This window comes from Hippopotamus amphibius, chromosome 4 (genome assembly GCF_030028045.1).
Source record: "Hippopotamus amphibius kiboko isolate mHipAmp2 chromosome 4, mHipAmp2.hap2, whole genome shotgun sequence".
NCBI lineage: Eukaryota > Metazoa > Chordata > Mammalia > Artiodactyla > Hippopotamidae > Hippopotamus > Hippopotamus amphibius.
The window spans coordinates 159,578,142-159,587,917 of record NC_080189.1 but is presented as its reverse complement, the minus strand read 5'-3'; positions in this window follow the sequence as shown (position 1 = coordinate 159,587,917).

Sequence of the window (9,776 nt, the reverse complement as noted above, 5' to 3'; positions counted from 1 at the left end):
TTCCCAAAAGTAGTACTTTCAGGATCATCGTGAAGCTGTTTCCCCCTCTTAATTTAAACTCTTACTTTCTTGATGACTATCTTTAGTGACTGTTTCCTTTCCTATGTTAGGGAAGTTTTCAGCTATTATCTCTTCAAATATTTTCTCAGGCCTTTTCTCCCTCTCTTCTCCTTCTGGGACCCTTATCATGCAAATGTTAGTGTGTATGATGCTGTCCCAGAGGTCTCTTTGTCCTCATTTCTTTTCACTCTTTTTTCTTTATTCTGTTCCACCGCAGTGATTTCCACTCCCCTTTCTTCCAGCTCACTGATCTGTTATGCCTCACTTATTTTGCTATTGATTCCTTCCAGTGGATTTTTTCATTTCACTTATGGTATTCTTCAACTCTGGTTACTTTTTATATTTTTTCTCTGTTAAAAACTTCTTGTAACTTCTCACTATGTGCATCCATTCTTTTCCTGAGCTCTTGGACCACCTTTACAATAGATTGATTGTTACGCTGAACTCTTTCTCGGGTAGATTGCCTATCTCCACTTCTTTGGTTGTTGTTTTGGGGTTTTATCTTGTAGCTTTGTCTGGAATATATTCCTCTGCCATCTCATTTTGAATATCTCATTTCATTTAGACATATTCCTCCATCTAAATTTCTATTTGTATTTTTATGTATGTGGTATGTTAGTTACATTTCTCAATCTTGGAGAAGTAGCCTTTGGTAGGGGATGTCCTATGTGTCCTAGCAGTGCTCTACCCTGTGGTCACCAAGGCCCAGGGACCATCTGGTCCCAAGGTAGGTTCTGACCTGTTTGCAGACTCAGTTCCATAGGCTACAGGATAGTAGTTTTTTTGCTTCTGGTGTCTGTCCCCTGGTGGGTGAGGCTGGGTCTTGGCCTTCTAGTGAGCAGGGCCGAGTCATGGAACATGCCTAGAGGCAGCTGTGGATCAGGAAGTCTTTAGGCAGTCTGTCTGCTGATGGATGGAGCCAGGTCTTGATGGTAATGACCCAAGCAAGATGTCAGCCTCCAGCAAGAGTTCATAGAGAGGAATACTCCCCAATATCTCCACCACCAGTGTCAATGTTCTCAGGGTGAGCCACAGCCACCTGCCCCACCGCCCCCCCAGGAGACCCTCCAAGACCAGCAGGTAGGTCTGGCCCAGGCTCCTATGAAGTCACTGTTTTTGCCCTGGGTCCCAGTGCATGTGAGACCTTGTATGCACCCTCCAAGAGTGGAGTATCTGTTTCCCTCAGTCCTGTGGAACTCCCATAATTAAGCCCCACTGGCCATCAAAGCCAAATGCTCCAAGGGATCCTCCTCCAGATGCAAGACCCCCAGACTGGGAAGCCTGACATGGGGCTCAGAACTCTCACTCCCATGGGAGAACTTCTGCAATATAACTATTCTCCAGTTTGTGCGGTGCCCACCCAGGGAGTATGGGGTTTGATTATATCGCGAGTATGTCCCTCCTACCATCTCGTTGTGGTTTCTTGTTTATGTCTTTGAATGTAGAATATCTTTTTGGTAGGTTCCAGTCTTTTTCATCGATGGTTGTTCAGCAGTTAGTTGTCATTTTGGTGTGCTCATGAGAGGAGGTGAGCTCAAGGTCCTTCTACTCTGCCATCTTGTCTCCCATCCTCTAAATTCTTACTTTCTTAAAGCTTAACTTTTCTTTCAGGATTTTGGCAAATGAGTCCCCTTTATTTCGTACAATTTTTGCTAAAATTGGGAGCACAATTATATACAAACTAAGTATACAGTATAAAATATACCCAGGATGGGAGTTTTCAATACATACCAAGGTAGAGTGGAAAGTTAGAATAAGAAAGTCTTACTCTACAGAAAGGGCATTTAGAAGTATGTGAATAGGACTTCCCTGGTGGCGCTGTGCTTAAGAATTTGCCTGCCAATGCAGGGGACATGGGTTCGATCCCTGGTCCAGGAAGACACCACATGCCATGAAGCAACTAAGCCCATGGACCACAACACTGAAGCCCTCGTGCCCTAGGGCCCACGCACCGCAACTGCTGAGCCCGTGCATGACAACTACTGAAGCCCACGTGCTCTGGGGCCCCAGTGCCACAACTACTGAGCCTGTGCACCACAAATACTGAAGCCTGAGCACCTAGAGCCCTGCGCTCTACAATAAGAAGCCACCGCAATGAGAAACTGTGCACTGCAACAAAGAGTAGCCCCCGTTCACCACAACTAGAGAAAGCCCATGCGCAGCAACAAAGACCCAAAACAGCCAAAAAAAAAAAAGAGTACATGAATAAATACTTATTGTCCTCTTGGTTCAACCCTCTCCCCATTGCTACCTTTCAGAAATCCTCACTTTCATCATAAAAAAATGTATTTAAGATGTAAATGAAAAGGGTCATTTTAAGTTTACCACATAAAATTAAGTGTCATAAATCTCTGACTTTTCCTTTCACATACGTTTTTCTCATTCAAACACTATAACTGTTCAATGTAGTTTACCCATCCCTCTTTTCACATAGGAAGGAACCAAGGCTTAGTACAATTACTTGCTCAAGTTATTAAGCTGCAGAGCCAGCATTCCCACCCACAAAGCAGGCTGGCATGAATAGTAATTACATCTCTCTATGTCTGATCTTGAATCATCAGGGTTTAAGAATTCCTTTTCCCCAATTCCAGTTCATTTCAAGAAGCCAAGAAACTACCAAATGTTTGTTTAGGTTATCTTTAGGGTTCCTCCAGGACTGTAAAATCTCTAAGAAACTAGACAACTATTTACCATCCTTTATATTTGTTACTTTTCTTAGAAACTAATGGCATTGGCTCCATTTCTGATATCCTTACCTAATGAAAATTTTAAAAAAGTAAGTAAATAAATATCTGTACCAAACAAGGGAAAAAATCAGATATACTAGATTTTGGACATTTTTGCAAATCGGTAACAACCACTTAGAGAAAGGAGCTGCCACCTTTCTTAGTTTAAGAGCTACCTCTAGATCACCATTTCTCAAGGGTTCATGGTTATCTGTGACATTTCATTTTAGTGTTTTCATTTCAATGATAATTTTTAAAAAAATTAACACATGCATTTTCTGGAACAAATCGGTATCCATATTATAACTCAGTTCTACCATACAATTTTGGTGCCCAGTTTGTGGTTGTATGTTTGCTGTGTAAACAAAAGAGAGATGAGTAGGACACAGTAGAAAAGGTAGGACGACCTCAAAAGAATCTAGATTGGAACACCCAGTACCATACTGAGTGTATTGGGTGGATTTCACCCGTAACACAGCAACTTGCTATGTACATTAGCTGGAAGTGTGATGGCAAATATGCAATTAAAAATTTGTTTCTATTCCCAATTCAAGTTATACATTAACAGATTTCTTTCTTTTTTTTTAAAAAAGATTTTATTATTTATTTATTTTTGGCTGTGTTGGGTCTTCATTGCCGCACATGGGCTTTCTCTACTTGTGGCGAGCAGGGGTTACTCTTCGTTGTGATGCACAGGTCTCTCAGTGCAGTGGCTTCTCTTGTTGTGGAACATGGGCTCTAGGCACTCGGGCTTCAGTAGTTGCGGCACGTAGGTTCAGTAGCTGTGGCTCACGGGCTTAGTCACTCTGCAGCATATGGGATCTTCCCAGCCCAGGGCTCGAACCTGTGTCCCCTGCACTGGCAGGTGGATTCTTAACCACTGTGCAACCAGGGAAGCCCCCATTAACAGATTTCAAAAACTACAATTTCAAATATTTTTTTACATAACAGCTTTACTGAGATGTAATTCACATACCACACAGTCCACTCACTTCAACCTAAACTGTAATATATATATGGTTCCTATGGTCATCAAAACAGATTGCTTAAGAAAACAATCTTGGGGCTTCCCTGGTGGCACAGTGGTGGTTCAGAATCCTCCTGCCAATGCAGGGGACATGGGTTTGAGCCCTGGGCCAGGAAGATCCCACATGCCACAGAGTAACTAAGCCCATGTGCCACAACTACTGAGCCTGCACTCTAGAGCCAGCAAGCCACAACTCTTGAGCCCACATGCCACAACTACTGAAGCCCGGACATCTAGAGCCATGCTCCGCAACAAGAGAAGCCACCGCAGTGAGAAGCCCGCACACCACAACTAGAGAAAGCCCATGCACAGCAACGAAGACCCAATGCAGCCAATAAATAAATGAATAAATTTATATTTTTTTAAAACAGAAAACAATCTTGGGGCTTCCTTGGTGGTGCAGTTGTTAAGAATCCGCCTGCCAATGCAGGGGACAGGGGTTTGATCCCTGGGCTGGGAAGATCCCACATGCCATGCAGCAACTAAGTCCCTGCACCACAACTATTGAGCCTGTGCTCTAGAGCCCACGAGCCACAACTACTGAGCCCACACACTGCAACTATTGAAGCCCCTGCACCTAGAGCCCGTGTGCCGCAACAAGAGAAGCCACTGCAGTGAGAAACCAGTGCACCACAACCAAGAGTAGCCCCCGCTCACCACAACTAGAGAAAGCCCATGTGCAGCAACGAAGACAATGCAGAAATAAATAAATAAATAAATAATAAAAGAAAACAATCTTGCTTCAGCATATATTATATACTTTCAAAAATTCCACTGCTATTACTGAGTTATTTGTATAGGGGTTCAATATAGCAGGGATAAGGATTACCTAGCTTTCTGTCTGAGTATATTTAGAGTAAGTATAATAAAAATAATTTACCAGTATGGGGTGGGGAGAGTGTCCAATGCAATGTTTTTCCTTCAAATGCAATTTACATGACACCAAAGTGAAAGGGACGGCTTTACTTAAAGGGAAGCTATTTTCAAGGTAATTACGGGTCTCAGAGGAAATTTCTTCCCAGGCTTTCTTATATTAATTAAGAGATTAGAGATGCAATACCAAGCAGTCACCTACATCACCCAAGTCCTTTAATGTGGACAGTAATATTTGCTCATTTTCATTTCGTTTCTTTACCAGGTAGACAGGCAAAATTTGCATTCTTATTTCCTTTTAAACAGAAAAATTACTTTTTTAGCTCCATAAATAATACAAGACATAACAGTATTTAACTATCAGCAACAAAGGCCAGGCCCATCAAATTGTATTTTCCACAAATCATAAATAAGGAAACTTGGCTCCGGATGAAGAGTTCATAACAAAACAAACTGATCTCAGAAACCCAAGGACTGGTCTAAGTAATACCCGTTCAGACCCTTTTCTCCCTCTGCCTTTGGCAGCAACTAAACTTTACTGTCTGCATGGTTCCCTATGGCCATGAAAGCATATTAGATTGCTTAAAGAAAACAATCTTGGTCTAGCATATACTGTATTTTTTAGAAATCCACAGACCCTGCCACTGCTATTACTGAATATATTATCCTATAGTCAGCCTAAGGGTTAAAAAGAAGGCAGGCAACACAAACCTTTGCAATGAACCACACAAGAAGCCCTGAAAAGTTCTGGGAATAAGCAATGAGAGAACTCATAACAACAGCAAAGTAGATTTAGGACAACAGCAGTCTCTATGATCAGGACCGTCCTGAGAACAGCTCTCCTTCTGTTTTCAGCCAAATAAACAAATCCTGGGAACTGAAGCTTGATAAACTGTATTCTTTTCTTGCAGTACATTCAACCTGATCCAATAAATTATGCATTAACACTAGGGAGATGAACAAGTTTAATAAAGACTTGAGATATGTTTAAAAAAAAAAACAAACCCAAGGTCTCTAGAGCAGGAATCTAAATTCTGCCTCTTACTCGCTGGTTGAGACCTGGGCAAGCTATTCATCTTCTTGGCCCTGGGAAACTTATCTGAAATACAGAAATGAAATAGGTTTACCTAAGATTATTTTTATATTGGTCAATAGAAATAATTATAAAATTCTTCAGAAACAAAGTTCTGCATAAGTGCTTAAGAAACAAGTAAATCTATCAAACGCTTAGTATACTATAAAAGGTTAAGAAATCTACTTTTTGTCACTGAGTCCAAATTTCCTATAGAGCAGTGGTTTTCAACTTTGACTACAACCCACAGTAAGATACATTTTCCATCATAACCCATATAAAACACACAAAGAGATACACACAAATAACATATTTTCATAAAACAATAAAATACTAATGTATAATAATCTCATGCACTCTGAATTTTTTTTTAAATGATAAGATCCACTAAAATGATCTCACAGCTATTAACAGGTTATGTCCCACAAATTGAAGAACACTATACAGTATTTTCAAGTGTCTAAAATACATGTTTAATACAGAATCAGTCATAAAATATAAAGCCAAAGACATAAACCTGGTATAAATATACATTACAAACAATCAGCAATTATCATTGATAAAAGTATTATTGAAATTGAGATTACTTACTCCCATCCTCAAACTTCCCTTGGGGTCTACAGAGGACAATAGTACACACTAGGCAAAGAAAGACAAAGTAGTCTTTATAATTAACCAGTCTTTGGTCCCACACCTAAATGAAGAACTCTCATATACTAGACAGGAATTAGTGGTAACACCATTTCCCTAGAGTAGATATCGCCCTAAAACCAGTGCAGGCTATGTGGAGAAATATTGGGAGGGAAAAACCAATTCAAAGTAAACTAAGTAAGCAACAGGGGAACAGAACTGATACAGGTCTCTTGCCTTAGTCCTGACTGCCATACAGAAATGCATGTATTCCAAGCAGAAAGATGACCAGAGGCTTTTAATATTCTGCATCTTGAAAGAAACAGAACATCACTGTGTCAACCTCCAAAAAGCAAAGTGATTCCACCCTATAATACAAAGCTCAGAATACCAGTATTGCTCTCAACCTCGAGGGAGGTAGAAAATGCCTTGACCTTGACCTGGTTTTGGAAAGAAGGGGAAGAGGGAGGGAGGCTGAGAAAGAAGAAGGAAGAAACTGTGAAACACTGTGCTCCCTCAGTTGGTCACCATTCACAAAGGTTAAAATAAAGCATATAATTTCAACCAAGAGGACTAGTCTCTCTTACCATGGGCCAATCTGCTTCTTAGCTCCCTCCACTTCTACCTGTGGCTGACCACAGATACAGACCGGAACAATACTCAGTAATATTTAAAAAACGAAAACAAAATTCTACTAATGTTAGTGTATTACCAAGACCAAAAATTAAATTTAAAAAAGAGCAGTTTAAGTTTTGGTATAAAATGGTAGTGAAAGGAATAGAAAAGTCAAGTAACCTTTTAATATCATGTTTAGTATATGATATAGCATGAGAGTTAAATTCTAATGATTAAGTGGAAATGGGTACTGATGAAAGGCATTTGGAATACAGAATTATGAAGCCAGAATGAAACTCAGAAACTGTAGCATTCATCCTGGGCCTTCCCTCTTCTCTTTCCAGGATCTTCTGGGGTGCTCCACTCCTACAGCCGGGATTTTCATTCTAGTCACATCCCCATTTCTCTGCAATCCTTCAGAGACAAATTTAAAGCCAATGATCTTCACGTTGCCAAATTTAATGGATACTTTGCTGTCCTCATCTTACTTGACCTTTGCAAGGGACAACTATTATTTTTGATTGTTCCACATTCATTCCCCGTTTGGGTGACAGGATCCACATTTTGTTTGGGGATCTCTCTCTCCCCCACTGGATACAGTCTTGGTGGGACTGTAGATTAAGGTGTTCTTTTCTACCCTGACCAACTGTTGGACACTCAACCCATGATGAACAAATCAGATACTTTTCCTCAGAAGGTGAATTCTAAAAGTAAGTAAGGTGAAAACTGCTGTAGCAGCCCATTCATTCTGGTACTGCAATTAGCAGCCTTCCCCAGGGGCTGCTCAGATTCCTGTCCTTTTCAAAGCCAGGGCCTTCAGCATTTCCTTTGATCCTGTCAGCTGCCCACATCCTTGTCATAAATTCTTCTTCTCCTCAAGTAAATTGGCCATTTGCAACCAGAGTCATAACTAATATTTTCCCTTAGAAGCACTGCCTCCTTCCTCAAACACTACTTACTCTCTTTTCCTTCTAAGATACTTCTTCCTTATTTTAATCCTACCTCACTGGCCTCTAGTCTCCTTTGATAACTCCTATATTCCTCCTCCACTCACCCTCTAAATATTAATGTTCCTCAGGATAGTTTGCAGGCCCTCTTCTCTTACTATACTAGTGTGAACTCATGGCTTTAAATGATGCGGTCTCCAAAATTTTTATCTACAGCCCAGATATCTCCTCTGGGCTGCAAACTTGTACATACACAATTGCTTATCTGACATCTCTACCTAATGTTTTGATATCTCAAATTTAACTTCTTCAAAATGAATTCTCTCCCAAGCCTGTTTCCCATCATCCCCTGCCAGCCACTCTGACCACAAGCCTCCACTCAAGGGAGGACCACCATTCACCCCATTTAGAAGTCATTTTTATTACTTTCTTTCCTTTGCTCCCAGTATCCAGTCCAGCTGCAAGTTTGGACTCGATTCAATCTCCAAAAGAGATCGCAAGTTCACCTACTTCTATCTCCACTGCCACTATTCTCCTCCAGGCCACCATCAACCTTGCCTTCAAGTACTGTTACTGCTTCCTAACTGGTCTCCCTGCTTCTACTCTTTGCCTCCCTCCATTCTGTTCTCTTCACATCACTTAACATCATTTTAAAATGTGAATTTTCACATTTTCTTCATGTGGCTTCTCAATACATCTAGAAAAAAAATCCAAACTCCATATCCTGGCCTGTAAGGACCTATATGATCCATTTTCTCCCTCTCCAAAAACATTCCAGAGTTGTTCTCTATTTCTTGCTCACCATGCTCCAGCCAGATGACTCTCCCTTAGTTCCTTGAACACATTAAACTCTTTCCTATGTTGGGGATTTGCACACATTGTTTCCTCTACCTAGGAATCCTTTCTCTTCCATTGGTTAGCTCTTTTTCATTCTTCAGGGCTCTGTTTAACTATCAACTCACGCAGAAAGGCTTTGCCTTCTCTCCTTATCCAAGGAAGCCCCATACCCCACTATTATTTTCTATGCCCACTGTCTCCATTACAGCACTTCTCACATTTTCTAATTGTTTTGTTTTTATATAGTATTCACTTTTTGTCTGGCTACCCCCTAAACTGTAAGCGCTATAAACAAGGGCAAGAAGAACTAGCCTGTCTTGTTCACTACTGTATCTCCCAGAACCCAGAACCCATCACTTAGTGCCTGGCAAAGTACTGTATGTAATTCATAAGGAATTTAGGTCTCCAAGAGTCATTTCTGATACTGTGAAGCTCTGAGACTGTCTTTACTATGAGTTTAAAGGGCTTTTATATAAGCTGCCCTGTAAGCAGCTAGTAGGCACTGAGTAAACATTTGTAAAATGAATGAATGACACCACAAATAATACCCCAATTTTTGTCTCTATTTCTGACCTCTCTCTGAACTCCAAACTTTCATTTCTAACTGCTTGCTAGGTATCCCCATGTGGATATCTATCTCAATTTTAACAATGTCCAAAATCCAGTCACCTTCCCCACCAAACCTGTTCTTCTTTCTGTACTATCCATTTCAGCTATTGCCCAATGTTCCTCCCACTCAGCTACAAAGTCTAGGTCTTGAACAATCTCTCTCATCCTCCATATTTAAATAGTCCCAGTGGTTCTGATTCCTTCAAATTCATTCCTACCATAACACCCTGTTTAGGTTTTTCATTAGCTTTCAACTACACCATGAAAACAGGCTTCTAACTGGCCACCTTGCCCTTAAAATTCCCCTTTCCAATCCATCTTTTATGCAGTCACTCGAGTTATCTTTCCAAAACACAGAAATGCTTACACCATTCCCCTTA